This window comes from Podarcis cretensis, assembly GCF_951804945.1.
Source record: "Podarcis cretensis genome assembly, chromosome: 3".
Lineage (NCBI taxonomy): Eukaryota > Metazoa > Chordata > Lepidosauria > Squamata > Lacertidae > Podarcis > Podarcis cretensis.
Genome location: NC_137172.1, coordinates 74160363 through 74187632, shown reverse-complemented (window position 1 = coordinate 74187632; position 27270 = coordinate 74160363). Strand labels below are relative to the sequence as shown.

The 27270-nt window shown below is 38.2% G+C and overlaps 1 protein-coding gene and 1 long non-coding RNA gene across 11 annotated transcripts in view; one reads left to right on the top strand and one right to left on the bottom strand.

The window, feature by feature from the left end:
- Nucleotides 1-27270, top strand: part of ARMC2 (armadillo repeat containing 2) — an 85741-nt gene that overhangs the window by 13673 nt on the left and 44798 nt on the right. For 6 of the 8 annotated variants that reach the window (XM_079971631.1, XM_079971625.1, XM_079971629.1 and 3 more), the window contains exons 2-3: nt 13924-13970; nt 21010-21068. The gene's annotated coding sequence lies outside the window, so the exon portion shown is untranslated. The remainder of the gene's footprint in view (nt 1-13923; nt 13971-21009; nt 21069-27270) is intronic. The other 2 variants (XM_079971620.1, XM_079971628.1) reach the window with 1 other exon arrangement.
- On the bottom strand, nt 721-23237 carry LOC307213667. 3 transcript variants are annotated; one of them, XR_013837609.1, is made up of 5 exons: nt 23002-23237; nt 9055-9150; nt 7531-8947; nt 3836-3897; nt 721-3449 (listed from the first exon to the last, which is right to left on the bottom strand). It is a non-coding gene; the product is annotated as an uncharacterized lncRNA (long non-coding RNA). The 3 variants fall into 3 exon arrangements; XR_013837610.1 differs by lacking the exon at nt 23002-23237 and adding an exon at nt 22774-22995; XR_013837611.1 differs by lacking the exon at nt 23002-23237 and adding an exon at nt 22774-22995 and having other exon boundaries at nt 8820-8947.

Here is a 27270-nt window from a genome sequence, read left to right as displayed (position 1 = left end):
TAAATTCTTGTGCTTGTTCTCACCAATGCTGAATTCATCACTGTGGCAAGGTTCTTTCACAAACTTCCATTTGCCCCTTTTGCCAGTTTCCAAGGATCTTATGGACAGAGGCAGCCTTTGTCAGTGTGGGGTTGCTTATGCAATGGGTGGTTTCATGCATCAGTGTGGGAGAATTCTCATCTATTCAAGGCCACGATGTGCCAGGTGCATCCACTTACCCAGCCTGGAGGAACTACTGCTGTCTCATCTGCTGCTGCCAAGAAAATTGTTTAGCCTTGTCTTGGGCCAAAAGGGTGGGGATTAGAAGAGCAAGGGAGAGCAAACTGTCTTTCTCACACACAAATGAGTGCACCAGCCTCTTAACTCCCAGTGGTTTTGTAACATTGATGGGATTAGTGCATTCGCCTCCTCCTCCTCCTCCTCCTCCTCCTCCTCTCCTTCTTCTTCTTCCCCACCTTTCACCAGCAGGTCCCAGGGCAGGTTACAACAGTTTAAAATTCAGAATTAAATTTAAAAAAAACAGATTACAATCACAGGGATAGGGCTCTTAGATCTGGTGGAAAGGCCAGGGTGAAGAGGTGTGTCTCCAGCATTTGCCAGAAGCTTTGTAGTGAAGAAGCCAGACATGCTCACACCAATTAAAAGCCTGATACAAAGCAAACTTCTATGTACCGCCTTAGGACATGTGCAGAATGATAAAAGGAAACAAAAACTCAAATGCAGAATAGCAATTTTCTCTCTCTTTATTTTTCTGGGTCCACAATGACTACATTTGTCTGCAAACAAAATTGCTGGACCAAGACGACATGCATGCCTGATGATCAAGAAAAGCCTGCCTATCCTACATTAGGGTGACATTGTTCAGAAATGGTGCATCCTTTTGTAAATATTGCCCATGTATTGGTGCCAAGGTTACTGTCAGTTCAGGTTATGTGTTGAAGAAATAAAAGCAATGCACGTGCTGCCTGAGGGAAACTTTTAACATGTGCCCCAGATTTAAAAAGGGAGTAATATCCTTTCAGCGATCCTTCTGTTCACTTCGGCCTAATATCCCTTAGTGCCGGATACTTTTCAATCCTCCTCTAGATTCGTTCCTTTTGCTGCTTTCTGTTGGGCAGTCAAATTTGTAGTGAAAAGGTGGCAACTGTAACCCGTGTAAATTTGCTACCCGCTCCAAGTCACAGAAATGCGACATTTCCTATATAGTCCCACTGACCATCCCTATCTGAGTTTTCATGGATAACTGGACATTTTATATTTATTATTTATTTAGATCCTCTGGCAGCTTTAACACTGTCAAACTGAACATGCATATGAGAAAGTGGAAATTTAAAACAGGTTCCACATGAAGTATGTTTACAAATGGTGGGGGCGTTTAAGTTGTATTCAGAGTAGACCCCAACAACAACAATAACAACAACAACAAATATGTTGCCCATCTTACTGTGTTTTCCGAGTAAATATAATAAACAATTAAATTAGGTCCATTTTCAATGAGTCTACATACATACATACATACATACATACATAATTTTATTTGTTTGCCACCTTTCCATAGTTAAAACCATGCTCAAGGCAGCTTACAACATGAAAAATATATAATTACAAACATAAAGTAGTCATAAACAATAAATAAAACGTTAAAAAGAAAACAATCAAATTAAAACAATTTCCACATTAAAAACACAATTTCCACATACATTTCCGCATAATAAATCTAAAATAAAGATAAAAAATATCAATAATAGCAGTAACAACACCCCTCCTTCACCCAAAAACCCCAACTTCCTTCTGATCAATACCCAGCAGGCTCAGCTTTTGTAGCTGGAGTCAGTCAGGGCTCTGCCTTTCTAGGACAGGTGGAAAAAGAATGCAAGGCAGGGAGCAGGTCTTCCAGCACTCGCAGTCAATATGGTACTCTGAGAAAACATAGCTGAACACTACCCAGAGCATCTGAACATCTTTATTTCCCCATTTGTCATCCTTTGGTCAATGTCAGTGAATACTTGAGTCAATGTCACCACTACAAAATTGGTTACAATGGTGACTACGGAAAATTAACTGTTAAAATGCTCTGCCTTAAAAAAAAAAAAGCAAGCTAGGCAACAGTTATTCATTAAGTTATTAATTCCATTTCAACTGTGTTTGGTTCTCCCTCTTAGAAAGAAAATTTAACCCATTTGTTTCTGAAAGCTTTTAATGGTTGTTTGACTGACCATGTTGCCACCTCAGGCTTTAAAGCTTACTTTATTATATATGGGGTTGAATGGCTGCTTTCAATATAAATGGCTGTTTTGTTTTTTGTTTTTGTACACTGCACTGTGTACAACTGCAGAGGAGTGAGATACAAGAAATATTACAATTACAGCAACTTCTTTCTTTCCAGTTTAAAGGGCGGGGGTGGAGGAGACAAAGAAACATTGACTGTGTGACTTGAAGATAGCAGTTACAAACGTCATCCTACATAGGTTTCCTTAGATATTTCTGGACAAGATCAGGTTTTATTTTCCAGGCTAAAATATGATCAACTGGAATTTTGTCATCGGCCTTTAATGAGGACATCTAAAATACCACCAAATTTTGTTATGTTGTTTATGTATTTCTTTTGTAATAAACAGAAGTGTATTAATTGTCACTCCCATAATTTGCCAACTTTCCCCCTATTAATTTTTCAAATTTATAATTTGCCAATGTTTCTTTTAGAAACATTTCAGTTCTTCTGTTTCTTCATCTTTAAGGGTTGATTCAGTCGTCAGGTAGTGGTTCTGACTAGTACTCTGACCCTAAACATTTATCTCTCTGTATTTTGTCAGGGATGTTAACTAGCTTTGCTAACATCCTGCTTTGTGTTCATTCTGAGCACCTAGGCTGATGTAGTAAAGCATAGCACTGGACTTTAGAAAGTCAAGATTATTTAATTTGAAACAAAGAACAAAAAAAGAGTTTCCTCATCAAATAACATTATGATAAAAATAACAATTCAACCTCTTTCTCCGGAGCCAAATCTGTGCTTCTCTGTTTTCTAAGCTTTTGCTCACTGTAGCATTAACAGGACGAGGGAAACTTTTCGGTTTTGTGTATAGTTACATCTATGACAGGGAATGGCGAAGTTCACCACTGGCTTCTAAGTGTTCACCAAAATAAATATTGGATGGGAGGACTCTTGTGAAATAAAATAGTTCACATTTTGTTTTTCTTCTTAAATTTCCATTTTTATTCATATACATTATTGTATACAAAAATCCCTTATTCCTCACTTCCCTTGTTTTCTCCTCTGTTTTTTTTTAACCAGCAAGTAGCGCAGTTTTAAACACTAGAAAATCATAAAACAACAATAATAATACATTGCTAACCATAAATCTTAAGAGCCAGGCCTTGATAGAATCTGCTTATTATGGATATTTCTGTTTTGGCTGAAATCTTTGAAGGGGCTGTATTTTGATTGATTTCTGTCAGAGAAGTGGAGAAAAAAAAATAACTCTTATACATTAAGATACTGAGATGTGTACCAACTAATATTATTGACAAGAAACAGAACAGACAAGGCATGGTGGCTTGCCAAGCCCCTCACCTGAATAACCATTATTTTTCTTACAGAAAAAAATATTATTTAAAAAAGGCTACTAGCCCTAACTTAAAAACAACCCAAACCCCAGAGTTAATACTTTGTGTGTTTCACCCAATACTTTGTGTGAAACAATGTCTCGTAAATAAATAAATAAGCAAGCAAGCAAGCAAGCATGCTACGTGCACAGTGCTAGAATAAAATTGATGTATATAATAAGAATGAACAAAGAATCTACACAAACAATGTTTCACCTGAACAATATTTTACCTATGGTAAGGAATGCCCTTACTTTACGTTGGTCCACCGTTTCCTGACAGATCTCTCTCCGCCTGTGAAGAGTATGAAGAATATCTGTACAACATAACGAATTATTTTCAAACAGATCAAAGCATGAATGAAGCCTGGATGCCATTGTGAAGAAGCCCAATAACTCTTCCAGCATGCCATACATTTAGGAATCAGGTTGATGCATTCTGTACTATTTCTAGCCACCATGCAATCTTCAGCATAGACCCAAAAGCGGCACTCTTTTTCAGGGACCCTGGGGAAGCAAAGGTGGAGTGCTGTGCAAAAACATTCTGCAAAATGTGGCTTCTGTTGTTTGTTTTCCAGCAACTGGCTGCCATGAAGCACCTAATGTGACATTGATTCTGCTGAACCATCTTGGTTAATGGATTATGTAACTGAATTCTCTGTCATCCCCCCCCCCATCACATGCATTTAAACTGATGCCTGTATGACAGAATGAATACGACTGAACATAGGAATTTCATATTGATTTGAAATTGCTATAATTTATCAATCACTGGGTCATAACTTTATATATTTACCCCACTCTTTGGTAGACTTTGTTCCTATTTTTAGTTGCTTCCTTTTACAATCACAGATTGGTAAGTGTTTGTTAATCTGTGACATGAAAAACAAAACGAAATCTTGTGCTATCAGGTATCCTGAGCTGTGGGCAGCGATTGGGGGCGGGGCAGGGCAGGATCCTCACCTATCTACAATTCATGGGACAATTATAAGGAGAAAATGATCCTGGTGTGCTTTGTTATTTGCTGAAAAAATGCTTTAAGAACTTGCTCTTAATTTTTATAATTGTCACACCATTAATGAAACCTTAACTCGTATCACCCATATAAGGTTAAATTGAGTAATCAATCAAATCTGCATAAAATTGAAGGGGAATAAAATGAGTTTTAAAATAGAGCATCATATATCAGTTATTTGCAGATTATGTATGTATGTATGTATGTGCCACACAATAGATACCCGTGTGAAAAAAAACAGGGATGAGCCTGCTGCCTGCAGTTTTTACAAATACTTGGATTTAAAATATATAGTTTAATATATTTTAAAATGCATTTCCTGGTTTAATAAAGAGCAGCTCTTTAATCAAAAGGTTTTATATCCATGAATATAACCTAATTGACTCAAATTTTATTTTAAATAGGATTTGCATTAGCAATTTAATGCAATTATCTTAGGATGTACCTTTACATTTTTGTAGATCAGATTTTTTAAAAAAGAAATGATTTGGTTTGGTTTGAGCAGAGTACTCTTTACAGCTTCCGCAAAACTCACTGACAGTGTTAAAAACAATAGTATAATTGAAGTGTCATCATTATAAAAATAGTTTTCTTTCAACTTCATTTGTTGTAGTACTAGTAAGATTACCACTCCTCAAGGTGGCTATAGTATATTAGCATTTTGTTATTCATTTAAATATATGCAAATTTAAAGTAACCCATTACCTAGTACTGGGTATTTGAAAAGCCCTCCCTCAAAAAAATATCGCTAAAAAAGATGAGTAAAGCAGGCCAAGACACTCTACATGTTACCAACCTATTAAAAAATTAAGTACCAGAAGAAATATTAAATATGAAACATTGTGTCTTGGCCTGGTATATTTCCAAGAGAGAAATCAATATACCTTTATTTAATATGCAAATTTCAATCTCTTGAAGGATCCCCATTTGCTTTATTATGCCAGCTGAATATAACTATCCTAAAGTGCAAGATGCCGAAGCAAAATGAGCTCATTGAGGATGTCCCCCTACAAAAAACCAATTACCATCAATTATCTTGACTCTGCCATCCAATAACTATTGCACTTCATAGAAAAATGTACAGTTTTAAACAAGCTATGATGGAGGCATTGTTAAGTCTCTGGAAAGGCTCTGAAGAATAATGGACCATGATAATAATATGTGGTGGGATCTAAAACAATTAGAAGTTCTGCATTCCAAATGGGACTTTATTTTTTTTTGGGGGGGAGGGTCTAATAATTTCTAGTTCATCTCCAAGTCCATTCTTTTGCATGTATTTTTTTTTACACACATTTATACTTTTTAATTGTTCGTGGATTTTAAACAATTCACATTCTTCCCCCCCTCTCTCTCTGTATGTGTGTGTATGTTTCAATGCTTTCTTAGTGTTCTAAAGTATATTTTATACTTCAACATTGCATCTTGTAACATAGTGAATGGTGAAAAATATTGCCGACGATCATTTGGATCACAACATGAAATGAACTAGTCAGTTTTATAAAAGGATGAACTGCATCTGAAATTTGTTCCTTTTTGGATATCATAACACAACCCCTTTTAAAATGAATTTCCCAAGCTCTGTTCTATGTATCCAAATTCATAGGCGCATCCAAAGTAGGTCTTTGGAGACACGGGCAATTACGCTTTTGCTAAGTAAGTTTGCCCATCCTTCCAGCCACATTCCAGCCCTTCTTACACCACAAGACAGGAGTGAGGAATCTGTGGCTCTCCAGGTGTTTGACTCCCAACAGCCCTAGTCAGCATGGACAATGCAAACCCTCCAACATTCCTCAGATGAAAATAAGGACATTTCTTACTCCTCCCCAACAGACCCTCCTCAACCCCCCTTTTTTGTTCCCCTTCCTGCAGAGCATTTCCTATCAGAAGAAGGGTGAGTGCCATTACCAATGGGACACAGCCCACACACCCTCCACTGTCCTGAGAAAACTCCTTAATCCCGCTTTTATTTTATTCTTTGGTAGGGTTACAAAAAGAAAAAATACACACCAACAAATAAATTTTAGAAAAGAGGATTAGATGTGGATGCACAAAGCATTCTTTAATTAAAAAATCAAGACTCCTTGCGCTCTGCTCTACCACTCCTTGGTGGCAAGGGCGGCCCTGCCCTCTGCCTGACTCTCGTAGCCAGCATGTCAGTGGGGCTGGGCCTCAGTGGCAACAGCCTCTTCTCCTCCTCATCCGCTCTCCAGCAGCCGCTACAAGCTGCCCAAGGGAGGAGGCCAGTAGCAGCAGTCCTGGAGAGGCAGCAGGGAGCTCCCTCACCACCACCTCTGCTCGGGACAAGCCCCAACTCACCCTCTTTTTCAAGCTCAGCAGCAGCAGTGGCAGGGGAAATAGGGACAGTTCAAGATGAAATCACAAGCCGGGATGGCTTTCTTAATTCCAGAATTCCTCCTGGAAAATCAATCGGGAAACTAGAAGGGTACAGACAACAATCAGGGATTATGGGAACTGCTGTCTATCAACTTCTGAAGGTCCGTAGATTCCCATTTGCTGCACTATAACTTAGTTATCTTGGTGGGTGTTTTAATTAACGGTAACCTTAATATACCAGAAGGACAGCTGCAGCCAAGTATGTAGAGAAGGACTGAATTCAACAACAATGAACAACAATGTTTATTACAGCATTATATTTAGAGGTTGTTACTGTATGGATTAGCACACTTCAAAATAGATTCAAATGCTTTGCTGCAAATATAAATACTACTGTAAACAAAACAGAAAAAAGCTATAAAAAAATTCATGGTAAATGCTATTTTTTTAAAACAACAACCCTGATAGCAAGAACAACCAGAAACTGTAGTGGGGGGAAAGCTAGGCTTATGTAAGTGTGGAGTTATCTAAACTGTCACTGTAGGAGTTGAGGGCAGGGAAATAATGAAATATACACACATGCTGGATGAAGTTTTGCTGCAATTAGGTTGCCAGATCAAAATTTAAAAGCATAGCAGACTGCCAAGCTGAAGTCTCTGTGAAGTTCTATGGAGCTGGAAGATTTTAAAGTAAGGAGGGATGATCATTGCATTTATGGAGCTGTGCTGTTCTGGAATAAGGAAAGTCCTTTAAGTAAGAGACATCTGGCAACCTTAAATTACATGATATGTATGTAGACCTGACCTTGCTTCAACTTTCTAGCGGGCAAGGAGGCGATTTTTCTATATTTATCTGATGACGTTTGAGTCAGCTTGGGCAGACTTCAGTAAGAAAAAATGTTTAAAAGCACTTCAAAAAGATAAGATCAATAGTTATTTTTAAGCATTATTTTCCTGTTTTTGCTGGCCAAAACTTCCAGAGTTGCAGAGGATGATCATTTATTTTTTATTTTTAAAAATAAATTATTGTTCAATCAAAACTTCATCCTCAGCTGCTAAAATACATGGCTATCACCGCTTCTGAAACTGTACTATGAGCATTCTTAAAAGCAATAAATTAAACTAATATTACTATTCAATTTATTTTAGCCTATCTGTAAGCATATTTTATCTGCTTCCATTATTTTGCCTGTAATTTGTCATTACTAAAGAGTGTAATCCACATTGCATTTTAAATTATAGAAAAGCTCCACTTACATTTAATAGATTTGGATGGCACCTGGCATTTTTGCATCAGATTAGTCATTGTTTTTCCTTGCAATCAGAATTTCCTTGTAATTGAAATATATTTGGATTGTGTCCATCCTATTAACACACAGTTAAATCTGGGGACTCACTTGAAAGCTCCACATTTCCGGTGCTAATCATGATGCTGATGCAAAGCGATAAGTACCTATCTTAAAATACCTGACTTTTAAAGGAATCCTCAAATCAGGGCGAATAGCATGAATCCATTAGTTGGCATGGGCAGCTGATCAATAAATTAATCACAGCTTTAGCAGATGGATTTCTGTTCCAGTTGCAATCAGAGATGTAACCCTTGCAGTGGTGACAGCCTACGAACACCTCATGAGTCACACAAGTTTGATTTCCCAAACAGTGACATTATATTGTATACTTAGGAGAAGCTAGTATATTTATAAAATAACTGCAAAACATCATTTGCTTTGAGACATAGTACTAACTGATCTATATATTTATTTACATTAACTATTAAAACAAAGTAACTGCTTGACCGAACACTTTAAATACATTTTCATTTCAAAAGCAGTGAATCATAGTCGGAATCAACTAACTTTCAACGGATACCTCAGGATACTCTTGCACTGCGATCGTACCAGCACTGTATAACAATGAAGTGCAGTGATGTCTATTTTAGCCATATCGGAGGGGGAGTATGTTGCCGAGTAAGATGCTTCGTATTTTGCTGCTGCATTCTGCAGAGCAAATCAATTTTTAGCTGTCCAAAACATTTATTTCTGAAGAATTGGGAAATAAGCATATGGCAAAAGTGACCATAGCAAAAGATGACTCTTTTAATCACCTCTTCGTTACAAATATCCAGAATTCATCTCTTGAATCCCGTCAATATGAAGTCTAACTCCTCAAGAACATAAGATTCATCTTCCAGATATTCAACCTAAGGTGGTGTAAAATGTAAAACAAAACAAAACAAAAACCCCGTAAAGAAATAAAAACATGTATTTCGGGACTCTATAAGCTTACTCCTGTACAGTATATCAGAGCTACTAATATTTATTACCACTGTTAAATTCAACAGTGGTTTACAAACAGTACTTGCTCCATCGTATTTAGCTGTATTTAGTGCAGCAAAATCTGTTACTTCAGAATTTGCCGGTATTGATTTATTTAGACTGTAACCTTGGGCTCAGGGACATAATCTTTTAATATATGTTTCATTAATTATTATATATATTACTCATGCCCCAAATATATCTGTATTTACTCTGACATATATCCCATTGAGTTCCGTAGGAATTGGGAAAAATCTTATCCACAATTACCTAGGAGTAAGCCTTACTGAATATAGTGTTGTGTACTTCCAAGTAAACATGCATACAGTTGCACTGCGTGTTTAAAATTGCAACCAAAGGTGAATAAAATAGTCAAGAGAGCTAGAGGACTTGTTTTTAGAAAGCATCAGATGTTTTATGGTGCACCTTTACACTCTATAAAACAATCCCAACAAAAATGTCTTTGAAGCAATGGAAACTTGTGTCAAGCAGCATATATTGCATTTAGATTGCATCCATCACATTATGAATTGGTATCTCCTCACTTGTATATAGTATAGACTGTACAAATTAATCTAAGAATTGAGTGCTCCTTTATGAATCAAGAAAATCCTAAAATATTTAAATTATTCTGTTTGTATTCAGAGGTTTTAGAAGTCAGGCTGATGAGCAAGAATATAGTTAACCACCCACCTTCCAATCTATTTACTTTTAATGTAAAAGGTCTGCCTTTTATATCTGGTTTATCCATGGTTCAGTTGTACCGAAGCAACTGTCTGGCTCGGAGCAGCAGTCTAAATGTTCTGCTTTCTTTCTGCCTTCAATTAAGTGATTGAGAAGTAGTGAGAAGTGGAATGATTTATCCAGACTTTTAAGTGACTTTTAAGATTTACATTTTTCGCTAAGGCCTCTGTGGCCATAACAGGATACATATACTATTTCAAGAGTATTGAATTCTCCTCCATATCTAATTTTTGTGGCTCTATCAATTGCATCTATACTGCAAAAGGAATTCCCTGTGAAAGCTTAATAAACTCCAGCAAAACTGAGTACATATGGATCTTGCTCCACTTTATCACACTGCAATTGTCAAAAGCCTCATTTTTACTGTGTGCCATTTTGCTACAGAAACCTTCGGCTCTGGGAATGGTGGAATCTTATTTTCAAGGTGTACTGTATCTTATATATAGGAAATGTTGGTCCTAAACAGGTTTTATTTCTATCCAACTGTAATGGGACTTGGGGAACTACTCCAGGGTATCATCACTGCAATATTTGTTCAGCTAATGTTGTTCAAGGGTGCTAGGAATATTAACACGGAAATAGTCTACATCATACAGAATCCTTGACATTTTAAAGGTAAAAGCATAGTCAGTTGAACAATGAGACTAAATAATTTACAACCAATATTTTTTTAAAAATAATTGATTTAATATTTAAGTTTATATTCCAGTTTTTAATTAATGCACTAATCCTAAATATCTTCCCACCACTGTCTATTAAGTCACCTCTCTTCCCTCCTTCGAATCTGTCAACACTACCCAACTTTTCTACAGATATTTTACTAGCATCTGTCCTCAGGGCTCCTCCAGACATCCTGTTTATTGAGCATTCACCCACATTTGCTTACACAAAGCTTACATGGAGGTTAAATTCTGTCTGGTCTTTATTGAGAATTTGTTCTATTTGTTTGCAAGGAGGTTCTATGACAATGAGCATTCATCCTGAATACATCCCAATTTGCTTGTGCATCTTCCTGCTAATCATTCATTCACCCCACACTTTGTAGTTTCATTTCCCCATCACTTTCTTAACTGCAAAAACCAGGTTTTTTAAAAGTGAATTTGTTGCGACAGAGCTCTTTCACCTACTTTAGCTGTGCAAACCTAGATTTCGTGTTCACTTCAATCCCTCCCTTGAAATACAGATAGTCTGGAGATGCTGCTATTCTTTTGCCTGCAGTCATCACTATTTTATCCTTCCTACTTTTGCTTATCAAGTCCTGCCCTTTCCGTTTCCCTCTGTCCTATCTGTAAAAGTCTTCTTAACAGACAGTGCAATGGTGCACTGATTCTACTAAACCAGGAGTCTGCAACCCGCGGCTCTGGAGCCACATGTGGCTCTTTTACACCTTTGCCGTGGCTCCGGGGCGGATACTAGCGAGGGGAGGAGGCGCATTGTGCGCCCCGACACTTCCCACTGTGGCGGGCACTGTACTGGTTGTGACGTCGCATGGGGGCGATGTGTGCGTTAGTCACGCACCGTGCCGATGTCACCTTCCCGCCCACCCGCTACATTGTAAGGGGCATGTACGCTGGTCACTGCATTGAAAGGGGGCATGTACGCTGGTCACTGTTTTGAAGGGGAGTGAAGAACACACACACAAAAAAAGGTAACTTGTTAATTTAATGTTTATTTCTATGAGGAGGAGTAATTCTGAGGGGTCAAACAAAGAAATAATAAAAAAGTGACAAAAAAGTTATTTTTATAATGACGAGTTTTGCGGCTCCCAGTTTTTTTTTCTTTGGAAACGGGTCCAAGTGGCTCTTTTTGTCTTAAAGGTTGCAGACCCCTGTACTAAACAAATGCTAAATAGCAGCAGTAATAATGATAGTGCCAGCACCAGCACACTTATCCAAACGTTGCCATTTATACACCCATTGGACTAGCACTCTAATTAAGGAGGCAGCACAGAGGGGCACCCTTTCTGGCCTTTCTTATACTATTCACGGCCTACATGAAGCAGAAGACTCATGTGTCTAAATAATGGTTTTAATAGCTCTTCCTTTATAAAAACAAGGTGGCTAATAAAGCAAAAACCATGCCATCAAAGTAGAGATCTGTGAATGCAGTACCTGCCTCCCTTGTTACATTATATGCATGATGGAAGAGAGAAAACTCCTCTTCCAGCTCATAAAATGGAGCACAGGTCAGGTGAGTGCATAAACCAGGCCGCAGCTTATGGGGTAAGAACTGTAGCTCATTGGTAGAGCATTTGCCTGAAACTCTGGTGCACTTCTATTGGTCAGTGCGGACAATGCGGAGGTAGATGGAGCATTGAGCCAACTCAGTATAAGATCGTTTCCTGCAATGGTTGTATAATTAAATGAGAATGGGCAAAATCGTCACCATTTGGGCAATAATCCAAACACAGCCTTTCCCCGCAAACTGGTGTCAGAATATTATAGGACTATAATAACAAATAATAATACTTTTATTATTATTTATACCCTGCCCATCTTGCTGGGTTGCCCCAGCCACTCTGGGCAGCTTCTAATACATATGAAAACATAATAAAACATCAAACATTAACAACCTCATGATACAGGGCTGCCTTTTCTTCCTTATGTGAAATCTCAGCTTATCTTGGCCACTGTGAACTGGGACGAAAAAAAGGGCAGGGTCTTTTGATTTGCTGCTTCAGCAAGTGAAAGATTAAGACAAGATGGATGAAATGCTGGGCTTGCGCAGTAGCCCTAATTTGGGTATGGTATTGGCCTTTCAGGACATTACTGCCAGAAATGCTGATAACCAGATAATAGAAGGTTTAGGTAACAGAAATGAGGTTTGGATCATGGAAGTCCCAGTAGTAATGAGTTCCGATATAAAAACTAAACTGACGCATTAGTTGCTGGTGCTGGAAATTTATTTTGCAGAACTACTGGGCTATTTCCATCTATAATGTTTTTAATTAATTCAGTCCTGATCAGTGACTAAATTAAACCAAGACTCACAACAACCCTTCTGAAGTCACATTTAATCTTCACTCGTTTCTGGAAACTGTAAATGGGTTACAGTGCTACACAAGTTTCTCCTTGTATGTTTAATGAGCATAGATCCTCCTTGATCCCCTTCTCTCCAAGCACGTACATGCATGCACATCACCAGTATAATTTCCATGCACAAGTTCTGAACACTGTGAATGAGAAGTCCAGCATCTTTTTAGTGAAAGCGGACTGCCACCTATAGGTGTAAGTTAGGCTTAGCAAATAGGCTCTTTTTTGGGTAACAGGCCCTTTATATATATATACTATGATAAATTCAACTTAAAATTGTTATAATAGGATGACACAATCCTAATATGAATGTAGTTGCATAGTATTGTTTTATATGCATTCTGCTCTTCTATCCATTAAAAAAAACCTAAACCCTTTAGGAAATTATTTCTACCTGCAAGATGGGTAGAAAAGCAAAAGGGTTTAAAAAAAATGTGGTATGTTCATTTTAAGAAGCAAAGCAATGTTTTAGTTTCATTATCTAGGCAGATCATTGATAGTAGACAACCTGTTATTTTGATTAAAAGAGTGTTGTAAAAATTGATACAATATTACTTTATAGCATACCTACCTGTCTATATTGTTGCCTATTTATCACTTACATAACCATAATTTTAGGCATGCATTGTATTTCCATTAAATCTGATATGTGTCCAATGTATCGCAACAAGGTTTATTAAAGATAAACAGCTACATTCCTTTATTTTGTTCTTCATTAAATCTTGGGGTGAGGATGGGATGAAATGCTTGTAATGCAAGTCTTGGTTATGTAAGACTCAAGTATCACATAATCAGTCTCATCAGCATACACCTTGAAAATGGAAATAGAAATTACAATTCCAGATATAGAACATTTTAGATTATTACTCTTATATTTTGCAGGTCAACATTTTCTAAATCACTTGGATAGATCTTGGAACAGTTAAAAGGTAAATAGAAATCCTTTTTATTTTTACTGTGCAGCCAATGACCTGGTCTATGCTACATGTATTAACATGGACGCTACTGGATAATTTCTGAAAATTAAAATCATATAGCAAAAGTTGCTATAAATGTTTTGATAGTGTATTTGGTTTTGTGTTGCTCTTTTTTAAAAAAGGATGCATTAAGCTTGATGCATTGAAAAAGAGTTAACGGTAACATTTTCAACTCTCTTACTTAAGAGTAAATGTTGCTCATGGCATCTGACTCGGAATTACTGGGGAGGGGGGGAGAGGGAATTAAAAGAAGTGCAGCTTTTATAAAGTTCTAAGATTGCTGAATGACTATTTAATTTTTTTAAAAAATAGTCTTAGCCATTGGTGTATTGAAAAGGCCCGTTTTAAAATGTCCTGCTTTCTGGGTTTCCTAGTTTACCCTTTATTCGAAACATGGTACCTAGAACAATTGGCGTCTTTGTGTGATGTATATATCCTTCCTTATTTATATCAAATTATTTAAAATTTATTTTATGCTATAACTTGTACAAGCTTGTAAGTAAATGATCTGTGCTGCAGGATTTGGACGTTGTGTGTTAAACGACTGTCCAAAAAAGGAGTACAGCAGTATCCATTTGTGTTAGTTTTTTCCTCCACTCAATTCGTGGTTGCTGCAATACATTTTAATAATAATTTGAACATTTCCCAATTACAACAAGTTCAGCAGACATATTTTGAAACAATTCCACCCAATTCATATATTTGTGTTTGGATCTGGCCCACCATCTTGACACTTTGAATAGCAGGATTTACTTTAAAGATTATTTTACTTTGTAAAGTACAGTGTTAACTTTAGAGGAGAAGTGGCCAAAAGTATGAAAACCCACATCCTTGAGCATTATAATTCTTATTTGTTTTCTAATCTATACAGCAAATGGCCTTCTTGGTAAAACCCTTGGTAAAACAACTGCCAATACTTCCACAAAATATAGAATACATTTGTCATAGTCCAAACCAAAATCAATACATAATACAGTAAGAGTCCACAATTTTCTGGAAAGGGACAAGATATTTTAAACATCCCCTCAAATACTGGATGAAATAAGGGGTAAAAACCCACTGTAGTACTTACAAAAGAACCTAAAAATGAATGTAAAATTATGCTCTGCAATAATGTGCTTTTATGAAATACTTTTCTATTTAATGTAGAAAGAGAACGGATACGTGGGAGACATATAGGGTGGGTGGAGAGCACAAGTAGAATTTGGCCTTATGTCATTCCCATGTTATATAATTAGAAAGCCAACTTTAGAGCCTTCATCCTGAAGGATAATTCAAGCAGAAAAGCGGGGGGTGGGGGTGGGGAAGGGTAAGGGCAAGGGTGCTATATAAAATTTGGAAAGCGATGACCAAGAACATAGTTATATGATATATCAATGAGTGATTGTCTTGCATGGAGAATTTAAAAAGGAAATATTAAGTAATCTTTCGAACTGCTGTTTATTTTTTTTATGTCAATTTCATATTTTAATGAAAGAATAGAGGCAATTTCCTCCTTTTTTATGAAATGTGAAAACGCCAGATCATAGAATTTGCAAGGCAACTTTTTAAGTTGTATAGAATTCTGCTAATAGTTTACAACTATTTTACTATATTACTATATAACTATATTACAAAGAAATATAAAGAACAAGTGTTACTATACAGGTAATAAATCTGTTAGTACAGGGGTCAGCAACCTTTTTCAGCTGTTCACCGTCCCTCAGACCATGTGGTGGGCCGGACTATATTTTTTTGGGGAAATGCACGAATTTCTATGCCCCACAAATAACCCAGAGATGCATTTTAAATAAAAGCACACATTCTACTCATGTAAAAACACCAGGCAGGCCTCACAAATAACCCAGAGATGCATTTTAAATAAAAGGACACATTCTACTCATGTAAAAACACGCTGATTCCCAGACTGTCCACGGGTTGGATTGAGAAGGCAATTGGGCCACATCCGGCCCCCGGGCCTTAGTTTGTCTACCTCTGTGTTAGTATATGTAAGAGAGTTCAGGTGTCTCAAGATAAATAAAGTGTAAGTATCCTGTAGTAACATTTGCACTTCTATGTTAACATCCGATTGTCATCAACTAGACATGATAATGCCTATTACGGGACCAAGAGTTTTAAAGCCTTCAAATATCACATAATTCATCGGACAAACATCTAACCAGCAGTGCAGCACAGTAAAATGTGTAACCAAATTAGCAACCCATAAATAACACATCTTAGCTTAATGTTCAGTTTATCTCTCTATGTTCATTGGAACTATTAATTGCACAAATGTGTGCTCCCATGAAAAATGTTGCAAGGGTGAATTGCACCATAAATAAGTTCTGGGAGGATCTTTTATATCATGTGAGTGGGGGACGGAGACGGGACAACAGCATGTTTTCTCCGTAAAGTCCAGATCTCAAATGTATTATGTAATTCATTGAGGGACTAATGTTTCATTTGTTCAGTTACAAAAGAAAACTACTGTATGGAGAATTTAGCTAAAAATCCAACAATAGCTAGAAAAGAAGTTAGTTGCATCACCAAAACGACAACTGGTGGTCTATGAATCGATATAGAGACTGATCAGAGACATTTAAGAGGGAATGCAATCACAGACTTGATTATAATACATATTATGTACGTCTATATTACTGGTATCAGGACTTGGGATTCCTCATGTCGGGATGCCTGTATCTCTAGCTAAGACTAAATTTTATTTTATTATTGCAGAGAAGGAAATGTCCTCCTACAGCCAATAAATGTATGGATTACAAAGTTTCACTGAAGAGTTGCAAGGGAAGTAATTAGTAAGAATTCTGTAAGATGGGGAAAGGGGAAAGGAGCTCTCTTATCATGGTATACTCGCTGTTCTAATAGGGCGCCATTAGCTGTTACATAATCACAACTATTTCTTCCTCTTAGCCTATGTTTATGCCCGGCATTTAAGGTCCAGTATAATTAAATTAAAATGTCTTTGACTAGGAAAAAAATGAATGATGTACTTTTTTGTTTCAGCTCTTTACACTATGAAACAGAAGCCTGATACTTGCTTCGACAAATGTTCATGATCTTTTTTAAAAAATTCCTACCAGAGGTAGAGACCTTTACTGACGTAAGATTGGGATCTGTCTGAATGGGGGATGTGTTTTTTAAACTGGCTAAAATTACTGGAAGCATTTCTGAAAATAAAGAGAAAAAATTACAGTGCTCATCTGCCCTAATATTTTCACACGCAGCAAGACTGGTTTGCAGTGTCAGTAACATGCATCTGATCTGCGTCACCTGCTTTGCCATCTGAAAATCAGTCTTGGTGCAGAATTGCTGTGGCCTCCCATTGGTGTAAACTCATCTATTTGAAGAGGCAGCATTATTCCATCCTGCAGCTTTTCATTGTTACAGTTGTGTGCCACAACAATGTAATTTATCCATATGGGCTACCACTTGAAGTGTACCACTTTCCATCTAATGCCCATATAATGCCCAGTCTTTAAGAACATAGTCCCATACTAAAGATTTACTGGCCGAGGAGATAAAAGATTTGATGGGAGCTCTATATGCTGGCAGAACACCAGATATGCTGCTGGTGGAATGGCCAAAACCAAGTGGAGTTGTGGTTTCAACATGGAACAGAGGAAGATCATGTTTATACTCCATTCTAGACTCTCCCAGACTATGCACACCCCGGTCAATGGTGCAATTTTACACCATCCCTAGATCAGGTGCAGTATTTTTTTCATCACACACATTTTATGCTAATAAGGGGGAATTCTGGTAGCAGGAAACTATGAAGAAAGAACACTTTGAACCCTGAGCTTGCAACACATCTGGGAATTGGAGCACATCTCTAACGCTTCTCTAGAATTCCAGACACAAATATCCAACACCAAACTCTACTCCACTCCAATATCCGGGGATGCCAGGATAGAGCACCCACACAGGGTGCTCCCACTCCCATGCCCCCTGAGTCCCTATGGGAATATGGGTATCATCTGAACTATACTGCTCCTACCTTGCAGCAATTAGGAGCAGGATCGCGCGCACACAGGCAAGGCCCTTATCCCGCAGCCATGCAAGCTCTCTGCCGTCAAAGACCAGGTACTCCAACTGTTGCCACTACTGTACTAGCCAACACTCATGAGCATTTTTACCTTGCATTCTCACAGATGGATGAACGGGGCAGAAAAAGCTGTTCCCATTCTCGTAAGAGTTCCACAACAACCCCCAAAGGGGAAGGAGTATGTCTACTCAGTGTCAGTGTAGTCTCTCTTCCCCCACAGGGTGGACAGCTAACGGTGGCAGAGCACTCAGGTAGCATTACTCCCTCTTCTCTTTCAATCGCTCACACACTGTGTGTTCAGTATATTGCTTGTTATTTGCTGTGGTGGTGTTCCAAGGGCACTATAGCCATGTCGGTCATTTTCACATTTTCTACTTGTACGTTCTTTCCCCTCTCCTCCAGGCTGAACACACACTAGATATGGTGTCTGAGTGTAAGTGTTCAGAACAGGGCCTTGTCAGGGGTGGCACTACAGTTTTGGAATCAACTTCCTAGTTGTATCTCTGTATCTCTCTCAGATATCACAGAGGTTTACTTTTGACAGGCTTTTAAATTCAACAATTTAATTGCTAAAGACAACTTCTATCCATTTTTTGGTGTTTGTCCTTGTTTTATTCCTATTTTGTTTTTATGCTCTTAGTGTTTTACTTTTCAAAAATGCTTTAGCTGTTTCAGAGCAGAAAGGTGGTTTAAAAATGTAAAGCAAATAAACAGTTTGCTTTGGGGAACCCTGTGCATTTAGACAGAAGTATAACGAAGTACTGAGTTAGCATACTAGGTCCAAGAAATTAAAGCCACCAGAATGTACCTTTGTTGTGCAAGAATCATATTGATTGGATATCATGGTGCATCACAATTGTTTCCACGTTTCCATTTCCTTGAATTTCTGTTTCTTGCTTATCCTTTCTTCCAATATCCAAATTTAGACAACAGTCCCCACAATTATAAGTAACAATACAGAAAACACAGAAAGTATTGACTGTTGCTTGCAGATGTGGGGATCATGCCTCATTTAATGTTTATAATGCACACTCTACTTGTGCCAAAATTCAAGGTAGTTACACATTTTATGGAAAAATGAGTAGGACAACTAAGAAGAATGGAAATTCAAGCTTCACTAACTCATTTCCTAGGAGAGGCCATGGTCTCAGAAAAAAGTTATAAGTAAGTTCGACAAAAAATCTCATTCCCTGAAAGGCATAATATCAGAAAGAATACAGTTGTGCGGTAAGTAATCTGAATCAACATTGCATGCACGCACACAGTAATGTACAGTGCAGAAAGGGCCCTAGTGACATCACTGATTGCCACCAAGTGTGGTTTGGGCTCAGTGTATGTTGATAATTAATGCCTATTTGTAGCACATGAGAGAGGAGAATCATCCCATTGCTTTTATGGGAATTTTTAAATCTGCATTTGTTGACTAGTGGAGGAAGATGATGAAGTGAACATGCACTTTATATTTCATCTTGCAAAGTACACAATTCAAAAAAAAGAAACAGCCCTTCAGTGCCTCTGATCTTTAATTAAAAAGTCAAGATGCTACCAAAAATAATATAAAATTAAATATAAAAACTTCTCCCCAGGAAAACAGGAAAAAAATAGCCTGTGGTTCACTTATGCCTATGATTAAATATAGAGAAATGGCAGTTTCTTAGAATGGAAGGCCAGCTAGCCAGACAGCGCAGCTTTTCCACAGAATGTTGGGATGGGAAAATGCAGAATGTGTTTATTTGAAAGAGTCTTTGACTCGTCTTAATTTTGACCGCCATTCAAGGTCTGGGCAGCTGAATTGTCGTTCATTGGGGATATGTGTAACTGGACCCAATATGTTTATGATCTTGTGGCACTATTAAAAAAAATAATAATCCCAACATACCATCTGCACCCAAATGCTTGAGGCAGAAATTATTATAAGTAGTTGTACTTTTTAGATCGGTTTATATGACATGGGACAGAATGGATCGATTTGTCTCAGGCAAAAAATCGACACTAGAAGTGAAGAATTTTATTTACAAATAGCTGCCCAAGTATGTCCTTAAACACACTGCATTAGCCCACCTCCTGTTTGGGTCTTTAAGACTTCCCATGCATTCCCCATCTCTGCTCCCCTTACTGTATTGCATCCTAAATACATGACTACTTCTTCCACATTGTCATCTCCCAGACTCATCAATAGCATGTTGTGAGGTCTTCTCTACTACAATGTTAGAACTTGAAAGTCATTTCTTGCAAGGTTAGGTTAAGTTAGGTTTATTACACTGATATCTCACCAAATGTGATAAAAGCACTAGGAAACATTTAAAGACTTTTTAATGTTATTTAGGCTGGCTTTTGGTGGCAGAAGTTAGGCTAGGTAGGATTTAGTTTTTATTATGATCCATCCACTGCATTGGCTTCAGTTATATTATACTGTATGTTGTTTAATGTTAATGTATTATTACCCATCTGGTGCCTTTGTTCAAATAAAATATGTATCGGAAGTAATTAGGCCGGCCCCGCGCTTCATTGTGCTGCTGCTGCTTCTCTTTCCAAAATCGCTGGTAAAAGAGTGCAATAAGCACAGGTGAAGGATAGATACAATGTGGATCATCTAGAAGTGGACTACCCAGCAAAGTGCAAGAGGCCACAACTCTGACCAGTTGTCCAAGGTAGTAAACGTTGCCCGTGGCTGCAATGCTTTCAGTATGAAAAAGCAACATCGATTAGAAAAATGTGAGACTGTCAGCTCACTCCCAAGTTGGAACTTGTCCCTTCAGAAATGTGGTTAGGAGTGTAGTGTGACTGTCTTTTTATATTTCCATATGAAGCCCTAAATCTAAAACGTACAAGTTTCTGCACTGGACCATAAGTTTTGTGTTAATGTTTCTAGTACTTATGCTGACCCATAAATCCTAGAAACATCATTACTGCCATCAGCTGATTTGTTTTAATGTTTGTTTTATTTAGAGAATTTATTAACGAGGAAGTGAGAGCATTATCCAGAGCTGGGTTTATGGTGAGCTGCTGTAAGTATAACCCTATGACCTTGATTCAGCCCTCTGTGGAATCAAAAGATTAGAGGGCCACCATTGCCATTCACAGTACGAGGAGGAGGAGGAGGAGGAGGAAGAATAATGAAAAATATCTTATTTCTAACAGGACCTCTGAACGGTCTGGCTGTTCTATGAGATTCTGGGTTTCTGATGTTCCACATTGGTTTTGTTCCGCTTCATTACCAAGCAGATTTGTAATCTGAGAGTCATTATCCCGAGTTGAAACTAGGAAGGATTCCAACTACCTGTTTCCTTGTTAAAACATCCTAGGGGAAAAACATATTAAGGGGTATCTTGGATTCAACGTTCAATTTAGAAAAACACTTCAAGAAAAATAAAATTTAAGTGGAAAATGATAATTAAACAGAAATGTTTTTAAGCAGTAATATTATCCTTTGCTGGCAAATGCCACTTTCTTTCACATCTGGAAACATGTCTTGGTCATCAAATGAAGCAAGCTAGATTGCCTAACTGCTGTTGCTCTGCCCCTGCTTTTTAAGGGGTTTGTCTCTCAGTCTAGAAAAGCATACCTCTTCCACATCACTCAGTCAGTCAACTATTATCACATAATGCAACAGTCTCAAAGCCCCACATGAGTACCACAGCTTTACCATGTTCACTTAATTCTGAAAGTTGTGTGTGGCAACCAAACAGCCAGCTGTTAGTGGTTATCTAGTCATATTACACTGTTCAGGTTTTAAATATATTTAACATTCTGTTTGGGAAACATTTATTCTGTCTTGTTTTGAGGAGAGGCCCAGAATTGATGAAAGGAAGCCAATAAAAGACAATAAAACAGAAGTAAACATAAGCTTCTCTCTGCCGGTTACATACTCAACTAGTTTGCTTGCAGTGCTATATACATGCACTTTTCATTTATAAGCTCTAAATCATCCTCCCAGTTTTTTCTTTTCTGCTTTCTCTAAAATAGTCCACCTATGTTAGGTTTGGATGAAAATTTTGTAAAAGAGGCTTATTTATCTGCTTTGGCTCAATGGACAGGTACATTCATTTTGGCTGTGCCAAACTGTAACCCAGAAAGCACAGCGTACTATTCTGGATTTAAAAAAAACTGCTCCACACTGGCTTTTGCTGAAGCTTCTCTTATGTATAAAAACCCTGTCAGGGATTTGCAAGCAGCAATAGCAGCAGCCTGCAAGTCTTTCAGCATCTCTGAACAAGCCAGTACCCTTTTCCCTTTCCTTATTTTGTAAAAAAAACCCCAAAGATTTGATAGGACATTAACAGTATATCTAACCCCTCTTTCCCTCCTTGCTCTCAATCCCCGGCTCCACTTTATTTTCCCAACACACAAAGAAACACACACAGGCACAAGTATCCATGTAAACAATGTATTTACCTTTCTTTCTTTTCTTTTCTTTCTTTCTTTCTTTTTTTTTTTTGCTGCTGCTGCTTCTTTGCATAACATTCATTTTGGGATACTATTAAATCTCAGCCGTCTGCTGAACGCACAAGCCATCTTAAGATGGTTTTATTTTGCTTTTCCAAGCCCTTCCAAGAAAATTAAAATGGAATAAGGAGGGTAGGGAAGAGACAGCACAAGAGGAGCTACATTCGGCATGAGATTTATGCTACATTTCACTGCCCCGAGGATCCTTAAAAGGGGGTGGGGGGGGGGACACACACACCAGAAAGCAAGGGAGAAAACTGTACTTACATTACTGCACACTCCTGCAAATCTCCTCCACCTTCCCCCTCCCCTTTACAACCTGATAGTACTACACATCGCATTCCTAGTGAGCTCCGTTCTCTGGATACCGAATTAGAACCCCGAGCAAAGGATCAACCACTTATCTCTTTAATCTACGATTTAAAGTACATTAAGATCAGAGCGAAAATAAAATCACTGACATGGCATGAGAATATTATAACACACATGACAGACCTTTCATGCCTCTATGTATTTCCCTCCCTTAGTGACAGACGTTTCATTGGCTTCTCGCCGCGGCACGAGCCCTGCCGCTATTGGCTGGCGAGGTCGGGCTTATCCCTGTTGGTAGGCAGAGGCTGGCTGCCGGACTGGCCAATCGTGTGTTTTGTTTCCAGGAGAAACATGGCATGTATAGCTATTTAAATCCTACTACACGGTGATGTAAGCGAGGGGGCTGTTGTAAAAAAAAAAAAAAAAGAAGAAGAAGAAGAAGAAGAAGAAGAAGAAGAAAAAGGGGGGGGGAGAGAGAGAAGAAAAGAGGTTAGTAATAAGGCAAACTGAAAGGAAAATCTTGTCAAGCTGAATTATGTACAGTGCATGAGCTAAATCCAACTGGAGACAAATATAAGTGACCCACCACACCTGCACATTGAACCAATATGTTAAAACCCTCTTCTGCAAAGAAATCTGCACAAACACATATGGCCCCTCTATCCCTAATGCTGAGGTAATTTAGAGACACTGTTTTTGTCTCTTGACATAAATCTTTAAAATTCAGACACTTGAATTAATATTCAGGACGCATCCTCTCAAATACTCTGTTGTTGCTGTATATGATCATTCATATATATATATATATATATATATATATATATATGATTTTATATATATATAATCCATGATCTACAACTCGCTTAGGGAGAAAAACACCTTTCTCTTTTAAAATGCAGTGTAGTGCCATTGTTAGAGGGCTGTATTTTTGGAGTAGGGTTATTATTTTAAAGGACTGTCCAAGAACATTACTGCATGGAGTAGTAGGCACAGAGGTTTTATGGAGAATCATTTGGAGTACCGTATCCCTTTGACCCATTTGCTATATTCCTTCTCTTCCTACATTCATGCAAGTGGTCAGAGAGATTCATGCAAGCATTCTTCCTCCCCTGACCCTGTACAGTTTATCCCACCCAGTAATACAGCAAGCATAGTAATGGTAATCCTGGTCCTTGTGCTGTTAAGCTATCAGTATTTGAATTTCCACCCAGACAAGATTTTTACAGCAACTTATTGGCAGAAAGGACAAGATTTGCATATCCACTGTATCTGGGAATCCCAGAGAACAATACTACAACATGGGCTTCTGTTTTGCAGGGACACCATGGGTGTAGCCAAGTGGTGGGGTGGCAGCTGCCCCCCTAGATCAAGTAAAACAATAGAAATACTTAACTAACTGATAAATCACATCAGTTCTGCCCCCCCCCCAAGGTCTTGCCCCTCCTAACAAAAATCCTGGCTACGCCCATGAGGGGCAGAGGATTTAAAGATCTGTTCAAGGAGAACCCTCTGAAAGCTTATTGCAGCTATCTTCAAGTAGAAGATCTCTAAGAGCGGATAAACAAGCTTGACCTCCATTACTGTCATGGAAGACTTAGTGGACATTCAAGTCAAGAATTGCCCCGCTCAAGCAGAATGCAGCACCAACAAAAAGCAGAAAAAATGGTGCCGATTTGCAAAATTGAATAAACATTATATGCAAATGTATAAATAACTATTGATATCTGAGCTATACTGCCACTAAACATGGAGGCTCAATTCATTTATTAGTAGCATCAAATAGCCGGCACTGCCTGCAAATTTGTAGAAACCACACAATATAGTAATTTTTAAATGTTATTTGTAAGTTTGGGTCCATCATGCCAAAAACACTCTTTTTGCGTTTTTATGACTGCTATATCTGATTCTGTCTTATAACTTTTTGTTATATTCATGAGACTTGCCTTTTAATCAGTGTTTTTGCAGCTGCAGTGTGCCAATATGGCAGTATATTAAAGAAGGGTCCTTGTATTACCTTTGCCATATTTGGTATATGTCATAGTCTTGTAATGTTCTGCATGGAGTTTTCTATAATATTCATTATATTATACTCTGAATTCCCAGGTAAGATCCTCCCTCTATTGTGTGGGCAGGTAATCCCTCCCCCACCTGGCCTGATCTCCTTGGCAACGCTTCCCCCAGGTGGGATTGGACAACTGACTGGGGTAGGCGGAGACCTCCAGGTATCCCACCTGAGGGAAGGCAAAGCCAAGCCTATGCTGAATGGAGCCGCTCCAGATCCAGGGGCTGTGCGCGTCCACGCAAAGGTCGCCCCCCGTTTTATGCGGGGAGCGGTCATTGTGTGGCTACACTGGTGTTTTAAAAGTATACTCTCTAGACAACAACAGCAACAAAGTAGCCTTTGTTCGCCATTGCGGATTTATGGTACAATAGACTGCATTTAAGTCATAAGAAATGCAGGAATTGAACATTTTGGAATGAGATTTGGGTCTCAGTCTTTATAAATAAATGACAGTTATATGGCAGAAATAGGCAATTTCTTCAGCACTTAAAATCATGCAGAAAACCCATTAAGCCTGATGGCTGTTTCTTCAATTTGCTAACTTTTGTTTTTCTGCAATACAGTTTTGTGTGCATTTGGTAGACAGCATTATTTAGCTGGCATAGAAGAGATATCATAAATACCACAGTTTTTATGTAAAGTATGATCAGACATGAACCAAATTATATGCCAAATGCGAAGCAGATCCCATATTTTAATGCTTGGAATAAGGTATAACCAGCAGTTACATAACTGATTATCTTACTCTGGACACAGCATTGCTTACTGTTGGAAGAACATTGCAAATCTTCATTATATATGCTAGTGGCATGTACATGAGTCACTTAATTTTTCACTATTTTTATGTATTAATTGCATATGTATTTAAATCATCCAAAGAGCCTGAAATATGTGTATTGTCTTTTTAAACCTCCCCTTTATCCCCACAACATTTCACACAAAGCACATAGTTAAAGTTTGGAATTTGCTCTCAGAAGATGCCTTTTAAAAAGGGTTATAGACAGATACATGAAGGAAAAGGCTGCTATCAGTGGTTACAGCCCATGATGGTTAAGTTCTACCTCCAGTGTCTGAATGCCAGTTTCTGGGAACTGCAAGTTCCAGCAGAATGATGTTGTGCTCAGGTCCTGCTTACAGGCGTCCCATAGGTATCTTCTCATAGGCTAGACTTTTTATGTTTTTGTGAGGTAGGTTAAGAATGGGAGATTGTAGCTTGCCACAGCCAGCCAGCCAGCCAGTGAGATTGATATCTGTTGAATATTACACCTTAATTTTATCCTTGCTCCAACAAGTTCAGGGCAAGTTCTCTCCCTCACTGAATCCTTAACATAACCCGGTGAGTGCAGTTAGTCTGCAAGACTGTGAGTGGCCCAGGGTCACTCAGTGAACTTTATAGCTGAGTGAGGATTTCAACCTAGGTCTCCCTAGTCCAAAACTCTGCCTCCTGCAGGCCACCGTACTGTACACTGCACGAGTCCTCTCAGAAGGCAAGAATGATTCCTGCAAAAAGATCAGGAATGGATTCCCTAGTAGACATTTTTGAGTGTACATGGGCCTTCTGTGTTAATTGCAAAAAGAAATGTCCCTTAAGCCATCAGACGTCTGGGGAGACACAGCTCTTGCTAGTGGGAGACTTAAAGGAGACTTAAAATACCCAAAATGCCACTAAAGCCACATGAACAAACATTTCTTCTACCTGACAATCCTGTGATTGGAGAAATGCTTTTCTTTCTTTCTCCAACCATTTTCAAGACAAAGAGCTCAAAATAATAACCTTTGTGCTTCATTTTGAACTAAAAGCATCTTCTTCTAGCACCCTACAGAGATGATTTATTCATGGAACGGCATAATAGGTAAGAGTAAAAATAGTTGAGGTGCCCTTTTGGCTTCAGTAAAAAAATAAAAATCAAATTAAATTGCATTTAAAAATAACTACTTTGACATTTAGTTTAGATAAATACTTTACCCTTCCCTGGCACCAGTCCTTCAGTTTAACTGAAACATATGCTGCTTCCATTTACATTATCTCTCCATCAAAGCAGTTCACATCTCCATACACACCACAGAGACATTTGAAGAGCCTGCTTCTTCCATAATGCACAGACTTTAATATTTTGCCACTTCTATTACTGCCTTTTAAAAAATGGCATTTCCAGCAATTTAGTGACTATGCTGGTTGCAGCAATCAAGAAGATTTGGTTTGGTCTGTGATACTTTTAATGTGAAAGTACTTTAAGCTTTTGTATCCCACAGTATTATATTTTTCTGGTTCTGGAAGGTCAGGATTCTAGTTTGAATTCCAAATTGCAGAATTCCAGCTTGAACTGGTGGTAAGTTACCCGGTATGTTACCAAAGGTTGCCATGGACTAACACGCATGTGGCAACCTAC